Here is a 12,135-nt window from a genome sequence, read left to right as displayed (position 1 = left end):
AAGAAACACCCTTGTGAGAGACGTGTGTGTACACGAGCTAAGACTAAGAATACAGTTCGGGAGCGGGAAACTGTTCTTTCAACCTCGCCCAACTCTCCTGGCATATCATCTGTCTATTTGGCCAATTTCTACTCTTTCTAGCGGCTTCCCGAAGTCTGGTATAGGCTTATATCCGCTATGGTGCAATTACGGGGTCGAATATACTAATTAACGGGGTGAAATATACTAATTAACGGGGTCGAACATACTAATTTACGGGGTCAAATATACTAATTTACGTGGGGTGAATATACTAATTTCTCATTTCCACGGCGTTTATCTGATAAGTCAAGGTGACGGGTAATAATGGGGTTCTCCCTACACAAATTATTATAAATGACTCGTAAAATAGGGCATTTTGTTTTTTTCATCTCCCGGGGATTCCCACCAAGGTATGAGAAAACTTTAGAACTGCCAACTGTTAAAGTACTATTTTAAGCTAATGCTTTTGACAAACAACTACTGAATACAAGTTAGGGCGTACAACTATCGCATGAATAAAGAAGCGGGTTAAATATGAATGTTATAATGTTGTTTTTCCATGTATTCCGTCCTTGTCCTACAAAAGTGGAACGTACTTAGTCCAGACTTAGAGACGCTAGGAGCCAGACTTTCATCCGTGTGTGTGACGTGAAATGTGGCCTTTCTGTCAACCTGCTCTAGTGATTGTCATGAAATCTGGATCAGCGACCTCTTAGTCTTACCGGCATTGTGCGGCAAAATGTTGATATGCACTTATACGTATCTATATTTAATATTCCTGATCGTTTTGCCACCCTCTAAATGGTTTGTGCCAGAAAGTACTATTCTGCCTTCCCCCGACCTTTTACTAACCCTTTCAGGCTTCTCTGGTGGAGGAGGCCCAATTAGCCCCCGACATCGAGAGACTGTGGCGTGTAATACAGGCTCAGAAAATCTAAAAAGCCATGCCAAAGTAACAGTTACTCAAACAAAACTAATGTTTTTAGGTGATTTTGATATCCAGCTGATTGCGTAACTGTTACTTGATTCGGTATCTTTTTACCTCGATGTCCAGCCTTGACTTACCTAAAATGCTATGATTTGTACAAATTTCTGATATGCCACTAGGGCTCTAGGGCCATAGGGCTACATGTCCCACTTAAAAGCCTGCCATTTTGTTACCTCAGACCTGCTACAAATAATGGAGGTGTTTGAGACTTACGTACACGAAGTAGGCCTTCCCAGATGTATGTACAAGCCAAGGGTCGACCCTTTCTTATCTTATTTTCCATTCATTACTTCCGTCCTAGAACTTTGAGTAAAAAGCCGCTGAGAGTACCGGACGCAATCTTCCCCAAGAGTGAACCTTTAGATATACAAGGAATCCCAGGAAATCACCTAAGTACTAACAGTCATGTAAGTAACCAAAGCTCTTAGCGCTTTATCCGCACTAAAACGTCGGAGCAAATACACTTGATTTTTGACTATACACATCGTTCGGCGTAGGTGCAAGGAATTTGCCAAACAGACGATAATACGCTTACCAAAAGCTAGGCTGGTAACCATTCTCCACAGCTCGGCTTAGGGCTGTTTTTCTTTTTGGAAGCCTATCTTTCCATGCTGTAAACCTCTGGGCGAAGTAATTTGAAACCGACCCTGTGAAAACTCCTGGCGTGCGCTAATGGGCTTGGGCGGAAGGGCAACACTCCCGGCACCGTAGAGGTACGGGGGCGCCTACGATCGATATGGCTACCAGGCTAGCACAGCCCCACTTGTGCCGGCCCAGATTCTATCAAAAGCCATCGCCGTCTTCTCTCCTTTAGTGCAGTCCGGAATGTGAACGAAACTATTTCGCTGCAGTTGTCTTACAGCCATGCTATGAAGAAGCAAAACAATGCTTTCAAGATCTTATCATGTTTCAACTCTAACGTATCGGCGATCTGATAACCAACGTTTGGTACGAAAGTTGAAACCATCCATTGGGATTTTAGACTGAATATGTTCGTCGTTATCACTGGTTCCTGGTGCACAAGTGGGATTATGACGCCATGTTTAGCTTAACACCTGCGGTACGTGGGCGACCATGTCACACTTTACAATCAGCACTATGGCTTTTAAGGCGGCCGATATTTGACACATACGCACCTTTCATATCCAAGCTTTCAGACAATGCGACATACGTCTAGACATAACGACTCCATGGTGTTACACTATATTTTTACGGAAAGACATGTTTCTAAAACCGTAGCGATGGTGTTGTGATATTATTCAGGGACGTCATCTTTTGTAAGTTTAAAAAAAGTAATGTTTGCTATCTTTCCAAGTCATTCATTCAAAACCATGTGAGAAGATAGGATGAGAAAGACAGCAATATTAATTACAAATCTGTAAGTCATTAAAGTCTTGACTCACCAGACTATCAGAGCTTATCATCAGGTGGTATTCTCATCAACTGGTCAGTCTACAGAAGGTTCCACGAAAGTTTCATTTGAAGATGATTTGTTCTCTTGCATAGGCTCCGGCTACATACATGTGCTCACATAAGTCGTACGATCGCAACCTAAAGGCATTCTTCAGACAGTCACCGCACGTTTCCTGCAACTACACGCTTTCTTGTAAAGGAAAAGAGCTATTTTAGGTTCTTGTCAGCGCTTGGCTTTGTTATAGTCTACTTGAAAACTCTACGGCATCAAAATCGTACGACAATCTAAGACTAATGTGACCACGCCGATAGCCGGGTTCATAGTAAGTATGGCTACGCCTGCAAGACAGATCGTGATGGTGCTAAGAGCGCGTGCAAAGATCGTCACACTTTATATAACCAGAGCGCCATCTGCTGAACAGGTGTACTCCGGGCCTAAGTGGTCCTCAGGCTCTTCCTGTTTTGCATCTACCGTATCAAAACGCCACCGAAATTCACTTTGCTAGCGCACGGATACATCTGAGCTTCAACACTTTGTTCTTTGTGACTTTTTAGAGAATCTATCCAGTAGCTTGATTCATTTTGTATGGCTTTCTTCTTGATGTTTGATCGTTATCTTTTGATACAGCTTTTGTTTATGCCCGAAGCGCTCGATAAGAACTATCCCAGATTTGATTAGCTTCACTTATCACTTTGTTTCCGTACATCAAAGATCCTAAACAGGTGCACTTTACGCGAAAACGTTATATGATAATATGATAAAGCAATACGGGTTGTGGCATTTTCAAATTGCCAGGATATTTTGCATGTGTACGAGCGCAAAAGTTTAAATATGCTGCGATGTCAAGGATCACACCATGGAAAATGCCGGTCTTTACTGGATCAAAGCGTGATGATGAACTTCAGTAAGCATCTTTTCATCTCGTCAGATGATAAGGGCGACCTTGTCAAGGACATAAGCAATCTCTAAACAGTCCCATTCTTGAGTGGTCCCCTTCAAACGTTTTGCAGATAACACTTGTATGTTGTCTTTGTGTGTCTTTTGTGCTCTGGGGGACAGGCCTTGTATTCCCCTAGCCTGAATTCACACCCCTCTTTTAAGACTCCATCTTGTACAGCATATGTTGATTACACACAGCTGCGATAATGACCGTGTCTCCTTTCACGCCTCCTTTTTGTACGACTCTGATACTCTACCATCATCAGGAAATATTTCTCCAACCCTGTTTGCATTCGGAATTAGTTATACCCCTTGTATTGGGGGTAAACTGGTAAGAACAGTGTGTGCAGATTTATAAGCTGTCCGCGGGGCTGATAAGATTGTAGCTGCACTGTTAATGATACGGCGTTTACCGGCAAGTTTACCTCACTCGGTCTTCATGTTTCTGTAGTGTACTTTCATTGTGAAGTTCCTGGATGACAATAGACTATCCTTGGCACGTGGACGCGACATGTGGTAGATTCAATCAGGTGTAATATGATAGAACCTAAACCTGGCACTTAAGGAGACAACGACCGGAGACACATGTCAGCCTGCCATTAAGATTTAATGTGGAAACATTTCTGGGTAGGATATGGCCCGAATATGTGAGGATATAGAAGCATTTACCTGGAGATTCCTATCCATCTACTGTTGACCTGCCAAGACTGTTCTTTGAGGTGTCAAAGATCATCAGGCTTAGGGCCACGATCATTTGTAGGCCCGTGCGTCAATCGATGCTTCAACTACGAGAAAATATCTCATAATTATGATACTTTAATGTGCTTAGCACATTCTTTGAAAGATGGTTAAGTGTTTTGTCGCATTCTCGTCTCTTAGCTCCATATGTGCAACTTGTCCGCGTCATTTTCATTAATTGTATTTTTCTCCCAAAACACATTCCTTGTACTTCAAAATCTACCCAGTTACTTGAGTATTTACTGGATGTTAGACTTTCATCGACGCTCTTGTTACCTTCACCCTTTCTTTTGTATCCGATAGTCTTCCTACATTGAAAAGACTATAAACGTCTGTGGATTCAAAAGGCTAATAAGCGGAGAGACCACAAGAAACGCCTTGGGTGCTAATTTGGACAAACGCACGACACGCTGGTGCGGTTGCTGGGAGACCTTTTTCCTGACAGGAAAATGTTAACGGCTCATTGACCTCGTTAGAGATCTGTTGTTTCATACTGCAATTTAACCTCTAGCATGATCTATGAAAGTATCAATGCTGCTTTCGTTTTATTCAGTTAAATTTACAAAATGGTTCAAGAAAGTGAAATGTCCTGGGAAGCATAATGGTTGCACTAAGCTCGCCAGCACACGATGTACCTTAGAGATGCAGCTACAAACGTATCAGCACCAAGGACAGTCAGTATACGTAAACCTACGCAATCTTTTCTTACCAATTCCTCGCAATACAAATGGTATTCATTTAAATACAAATGCAACCAGGGCCGTAGTCATCTTTTCCGGTGACGGCAGAGTATCCGAAGCATGAAAAAGGGTTTTGACGTTATGGCTGGCACTTACGTCAAGGGGAACGTTCTAGCCAGGATTAATTAATGTTGATGAACATATCAGTTAAACATAGGATAGTGCGCAACAAGTAATGAACAGTGACTGTTGTAGAAAGTCATGAAATTCTCCTCAGTATCCTGAGTAACTCCCTGCAGATACCTTCACTCCTGTTGCAAGAAATTAAAGACAGAACGTGCAGGACAAGATAAAAATTGGCACAACCATAAAGGAGAGAAAAAAGGACAAGAAACGATCCTTTAAATGTGAATTCTAAAGTACCCTGTATGTAGTACTATTCAACTGTGTTATGGAAAGTTAGTTTAACTCATGTTGAATAACCATCTGAAATGTAACATAAATAACAGATATTGACGAAGGAGATGCGGGGATTCCATCAGCAGAAACACCTTTCAACACAAAGAATCTGCTTTGAGTTGAAAGATTAGTGAAGACAAACAAGATCCTGTCATGGGCGGATTTTGTTTCTCACCGAGAGCTGGCATTTTAATTTTTCAATATAATGTTTTTTGACATGTCATGCTTTAAGATAATTGCAAAAAAAGTCTCGTAACGCAATGCAAGCAGTTGTATCAAGCCGGGTGGTTACTTAGTTAGTTCATACAAGTGCCCTTGATTAGGAAAAAAGCGTAATTCTTTTTGAAGCTTCACGAACATCACATTTTCTATACCTATTGAAATTTTGTCTATTTGTTTGAGCCTTGTTTATTCATGAACGACTGAAATGTAAATCGGCCTGCCGGTCGCTTTTCATTGAGTTCATGGGGGAGGTGCAATCTACAGACGGAAGCCAGCTTCCCGTCAATGCACCTGGTAATCACACCGCCACATCAGGGGCTGCCTCGTCACTGTTTCTGTGCTGCTCAGGCCGAGACTGTAGCCGAGACTGTAAATATAGTCAGAAGGTCTCACTGCCAGGCTGTAAGACTTAACAGAGGATTTGAGTAAGTCTAACGTCGGGGGGCCGTGAATACATACGCGGGTATTTAACCCCAGGGTACGGTGGTAATTGCGCATAGGATCAACAAAGGGTAAGACCAGACTTTTGTGTGACTCTTTTAGGGTATGCAGTGGGCTTTGTACGCAAGGTGCGTTACCTCCTGGGACATGTAGGATTATCGTGATGTTTTCAAGGAAATGCAGGGGATAACGAGAGAAAAGCCAGGTACCCATATCGTTGATTTAATAAGAAATAAGTTCTTGCTGTGTGCTGGCAGTAACGTAGCACTAGCCATTGTCGTGCAATAGGTAAACTATCATCGCTCACTTAAAGTCAAGCACGCATGTTCTTGTATACTGTAATTTCATAACACGAAAATTGTCATGACAACCTAGGAATAGAATAAAAAAAATCTCTAAATCTTCTTGTAGAGAACTCATTAAAAGTTTGAATCCAAGTTTCCAAGTTTAACAAAATTAAAACGGTACTTGGTAAATGTGTTAGCAAATGCCTCAAACGAAAGAAATCAACCCTACCCCCCTCAGTAAGATATACATCAGATCAGATATCCACAGACTATGACATTTGTACCGCTTTACATCCCCTTCTATCTCCTCCGTTGTGTTCTGCATCCGGCTGTACATACCGTGTGTTACCTTGGTGGTGGGAGGGAGTTTACAAATACATACGTTAACACTATTGGTAGCACAGAAGCAATCACTCAAGTTAACAATTGAGAATTGAACCCAGACCTGCCGACCTTTTGTAGACCTCGTGCGACGTTATTAGAGTGATGTCTGGCGGAATGGTCCCACTGAACCCACGCTGAAAACAATAACGCCAATAAATCCGGAAGTTTCGGAATGCCACAGGGACGTGAGGAAACTCCGGAACAGCCTCGCCGCCCCTTGATCGTCCTGCCGTGTCGGTCTGATTTCAGCTGTCTATCCAGCGTGAAGGATCGGCAGAACGTCTTATATTAGCTGTGGGAATAGTCTGGGCGTATGGAGAGATCCATGAGTTATTTTATTTCAGTCAGGACTACGAACTACGAACACGACTAGCATAATGCTCTCTGGTGAAGTGAATGTCATAGGAATTGAGAGGGGTTAAAGCAAGAAGGTTACCTCCTTGGTGTGGTAGTTATTTTTGTGTTAAATATGCTTGGTACATTCATACATGGGATAACAGATCTGCATGGGTAGAATGCAGCATACATGTACAGCTGTACACGATAGCGAAAGCTGCAGTGAATACATGTCGTAAAATGGTTGTATTATTACTTCCGTCACAGAAGGAAAACATTGTTTTAAGTCAGTTAATGAGAGAAAATAAGAGGGGGAAGAGAGGGAGATGGAGACCACCTGCAGATGACATCCTGCATTTGCTCGCAAATGTTGCCATTCTAGTCTGAAGCCTGCTTTTGTTTCTGACGGATCCATGTACGAGTAATCTCCAAGCAGATTCCCTTCGGTGGCAAGACAGTATCCGTTAGCCAATGGCCAATGAACATTGCCTTGCCTCCATATGATCTGCTTGGAGATAATTAGATCCGTAGAGTACTTCTATTCTATATAACGTCAAACTACGCTGTAAAAAACAGATGACAGATTCGCTTGCTAATAGACCCTTATTAAAAATCACATATCTCGTTATATGTTAGATCAAGGACTTATATAACGTCCTTGGTTAGATTTTGAAAAGAGTTACAAAAATTATCTGTACCACGTGCAGCTGAGAGTATCTCTGAGAATCCTCATTATTTCGCTTTTCGTGTAAAACTTTCGCGTGTGCCGGATTACCCGCTCTTCACCCGAGCAGGTAATTGCACTTGTGAGTAGCGCTACTGTTCAATATCCTTGAAAATCCCTCTCTCCTTGAAACTTTTGGGCCCAATTTGGAGACTGTTTACGACAGAGGAAGCCGATTGAGTCCAAATTTGGTAATAATTTGTTCAGTCCACCATGTTAAGTTGTCGTAAGTACGGATCTAAGTTGTTAGGTCTGCTCTCGACATGTTTACCGAAGGCAGTACAAAAGACCTCATCTCGTCTCATGGCAGAAAAAAATAACCCCTGGGTCGGAAATTACCAACAACGCAGTCTTCCTTACGGTACAGAGTGTTTTTCTAGCCTGAAATAGCTCCGGGATGATTTTTAAAATGCATCTATTAAATGGTTAAATCGACACAGGCCGGGTATCCTGGCCTTACGGCGTACGTGGTGTGCTGCAGTTAAAAGCCCGCAAAAATACATAAACATTTAACAGGAAAAAAAGTGGAGACTTTATGGGTTCACCCAAGGAGATTGCATGACATACATAAAATAATCGGGTCTAGGACAGAAACGTTACTGTACGGGGCACATGCAATTCTCAGCTTCCTGAATTTCTACTTGTTGATATATATATCATTACTGTTACTCCCGGTAGGTCTGTCCTAGGCCTTTTGATCTCCTGTCATCCTGCCTGTTAATCTTCCCCATCCACGTGAGATTTAATCAACATGCTCTGTTCCGACAAACATACGCACAAACCCACAGACATGTACCACGCCGTCCGAACTCAGACGTAATAATGAAAATGTAGCAATATGTTTTTCAAATATATCTTGGTCAGGGTAAAAACAAAGCCACCCTGTCTTGGGTATGACAGTTAAGGACGACGCAAAAAACGCCATTTAGAGCTTAATCCCCATAACTCCGTCGTGTTAATGGAAGATATACTGACGCCTGTGAGCAATGGGCATTAGACGATAAGCCTGTCTTTAAACCATGGCGTCAAAGCATTACGAAAATCTTGATACACAGTCACGTCGAATGTCTCAAGCTCTATATCTACCAATCATGGTCGTCACATCCTTTTAATTTCCTATTAGCAGTCATATCTTTTTTATTTCATGCCAGGGGCTCTACATACGTCACCACAGCTAATTAACAAGTAATTAAATCCCTGCTATGAATTGAGAACGTGATACTGGGAGAGGGTAAGCCAATCATTCATGTGGCTAGAGGCAATGTACGCCCCCCCTCCTCTGATTAGTTTTCAAAACTAATCAAACCTCGACTAATCTGTTTTCAAAGTCAAATCCCTCTCGAATACCCGTAATTAACCAGGCATTATAATTAAAATGGAAATGGGATTCTGATTTCATTTCCCCCTATTTTGGGAACGTAGCGAAATTGATGTGTTTATTGCTTTGCACACGAAATATGTTTGACACTGCGGAGAGACATTGGAATTTTATGTTTATTATGAATATGTTATTCATTCAAATATCAACAACACAGTAGTAGTTCATCGTGTGGTTTATCCTAGAGGCGCTTATTTTTGGGAATAGAATAATAGAGAAACTGTCTATCTGACATGCCATGTGTGTTCATGCATGTGTAATCTTTCTCATCATGTCTATATCCCTCTGGAGGTTGAAACAAACATGTTTTCATTATTGGCTAATTTACTCCAGGTTTTCCTGATGTTCCGGTTGTGAGAGAACTGTGAATGATTTTATTTCTCTCATGGCGTCAATTGTTCATAACTTATTAGACAGTTAGCTTGTTATGGGCTAGTTTATTTCAGCACTGATTGGTCCAAGAATATTCTGAATGGGTCTCACTGCGAGCTGAGTTCCATTCAAGTCCATATATTAGTGTTTTATATCCGCGATTACTCTTATTCTTAGATATCTGTGGGAACGCACTACATAAAGACACAACTGTTAGATATATAGTTTAAGCAAGTTAGAGCCTGGTCACAACATCATAAAGTCGTAGTACGATCGTAACTTGCACCAGTCGTGCATATGTTGTACAAAATTCAGATGACTTGTGATGGTCTTATATCCTGATTGACGGTTGCCTCTGTCACAGCTTTTATTTCAAAAGTTATTCGGCATCAAAATCGCACGACGTCCCATGAAGAATGTGACCACGCCTTATGCCGACGGCAAAGTGTTTGGGGAGAACAGATTAATGGAGCCAACACACATATGCACGTTAATGTGTGCCCTGCTGGGGGTTGATGTAAGATCTACAGCCCCATGGCCGAACTGGGACAGTTGATGTCTTCTCGTGCTGACCTGGGTCCAGAACATTGCACTCCAGCCCCATCAACGGCAAGCTCCCCGGGATCCAGCCCCTGGCTGCCATGAAAAGCAGTCCGTCCCCAGTACAAGAGTCATTGGTCACAAACAGGGTTGTGCATTTTTACAACGTTCTGCCGTTTTGTTACTGTGTTAGTAAGCTCCATTTCCACAAGAACGCGAGAGCTGAGCGACCGAAATTCGACTTGTGTTACCCTCCATTTCATAATTGGAAAGTGATGCAAGATGTGATAGCATGATTTAAAAGACAACAAAACACAGAAAATAAACTTGATCAAAATCTGTGAAATTTGTTGAGATCTGTCAAATCTTTGGTCGCTCAGCGGCCACTCAGAGGTCGCAGCCTCTAGTGGAAAGACAAGTGCAAAGTGGAAAGACATGTGCAATGCCCTCAGCTCACTTACTACAGCACATTTCCTTGTGTTTATGACTGTTGATGGCGAGCCATAGCCACTTGCGCGGCGGTGGCCATTTCCCCTTGAAAATGTGATTTCTCCTATAGGATGAAATAAATCTCAGTGTAGCAAAACCCATCAGTTGGGTTCACCAGGGTCAATATTGTCACATGAAGCAACGATTTACAGACTAAATCATTCAGAGTATGTTACCTCACTCTACGAGGTTTTCCTTTGCTGTTAAATGATGTTTGCCGTTACGTTTTGAATATAAATGGTGTTTTCCCGTGGTACTGAAATGTCATCCACCTCGCAAGAAGGCAGCTTAAGGCGCCAACTGTTTACCACTTAAGTACTGTCAGACGTGAACTAATTGATTTACATGCAGGAAATGGAAGTCGTGATACAATGGCGTCTCACACATTTGGGACGGGATTTATACTGACAGAAAGCTCACGTTATGTTTCGATGTATTTGCATATCTGTGGAGACTGAGAGTTAACTGGCCTCACTGGAGATATATACGAGTTTACGTCGCGGTCACATTCGTCGTATGTTGTCGTCCCATTTTCATGTCGTAGACTGTTCAATCAGGCTGTGACAAAACCAACAGTCGGCAAGGATCTAAGACAGCAGTTTCCGTAGCAAAACATCTATATTTTCTACTACACATGCAGGAATGTCCCCAAAATGCACTCATTTTGCCATCGATGACGGATGAGACCGGGCCCATAGTGTCAGTCACAGACTAAATTGCCCTCCATTTTTAGATACTTGTTATACGAATCACAGAAAACAGCAGCTTATTTACATGCAGAAAATAGAAGCTGTCACTATCTACTGTCCTGCATCCTACCATGGATCATCAACATCATTTAGAATAACTGTTTTTAGAAGTCACTATAGTTATTTTTACCTTACGCAATACACCGTCTGGCAACATCTTTTAGTAAAACGTTTGCGTTTGAGGGATGCAAAGGTGTAAAAGCTATATTTATAACTGTGATAGTTTGAAAAAGATGCATCTAGGAAAAAGCTAGAGGAAATAAGAATCTCCGTTTTCAAAACATACAGCTCATTAATTTTACTCGGTTGTCATTGATGACTCGCCCCCTGTTCACTAGAGGCTGACGTCGCTATGTGTCCGAATATCTAATATTTTTCTCAACGAATTTCATAGACAAAGAACGCCTTTTTACTACGTTTTGCTGTCTTTTGAACATCCTTATACAAGAGGCTGCGACATTTGACCAAATTTGACAGATCACACGTTGTGTGTGTTTTGTCTTTTTGTCTTTTATACTGGACTTTTGCGTCTGCACCGTTCATCATATTCCAATTATGAAACAAAGGATCATTCAAATCTAATTTTGGTTGCTCAGCGGCCGTTCGGCGTTCGCCGTCTAGTAGAAAGGGTGCCATAACACCAGTCATGTCAGCGCCAACAGTGCGCGCCGACAGTGGCGGCTACTAGCATATAGCGGCAGACATGAAGGAACCAGCTGCAGTAACAAGGTTAACTCTCGCGGTCTGGATGAATGTTTCTGACGGTCTTGCCGGAGGTCATCGGACCAGATGTAAAGGTTTACCATATGGTCTCCATGGGTTTACATACGATCAAGCATGAGCATAATTTATGAACAGTGGCATCATTCATCCGTGCACTAGTACTTAAAATAACCACACCTTACCTTCAGTATATAAGGTCGGCATTGTCAACCAAAGCTGTGCGGTGTGATGCTCGACAGTTGCCACAGTAC

General features: G+C 42.1%; 1 protein-coding gene across 1 annotated transcript in view; it reads right to left on the bottom strand.

The window, feature by feature from the left end:
• LOC109486865 (prolactin-releasing peptide receptor-like) overlaps positions 1-12,135 on the bottom strand; it is a 31,140-nt gene extending 19,005 nt beyond the window's left edge. Inside the window, exon 1 of the mRNA XM_019790774.1 lies at positions 12,067-12,135. The gene's annotated coding sequence lies outside the window, so the exon portion shown is untranslated. The remainder of the gene's footprint in view (positions 1-12,066) is intronic.

Source organism: Branchiostoma belcheri, unplaced genomic scaffold (genome assembly GCF_001625305.1).
Source record: "Branchiostoma belcheri isolate BF01 breed outbred unplaced genomic scaffold, Haploidv18h27 scaffold83, whole genome shotgun sequence".
Taxonomy (NCBI): domain Eukaryota; kingdom Metazoa; phylum Chordata; class Leptocardii; order Amphioxiformes; family Branchiostomatidae; genus Branchiostoma; species Branchiostoma belcheri.
The sequence above is the reverse complement of the archived record's forward strand: the minus strand, read 5'-3'. Positions and strand labels throughout refer to the sequence as shown.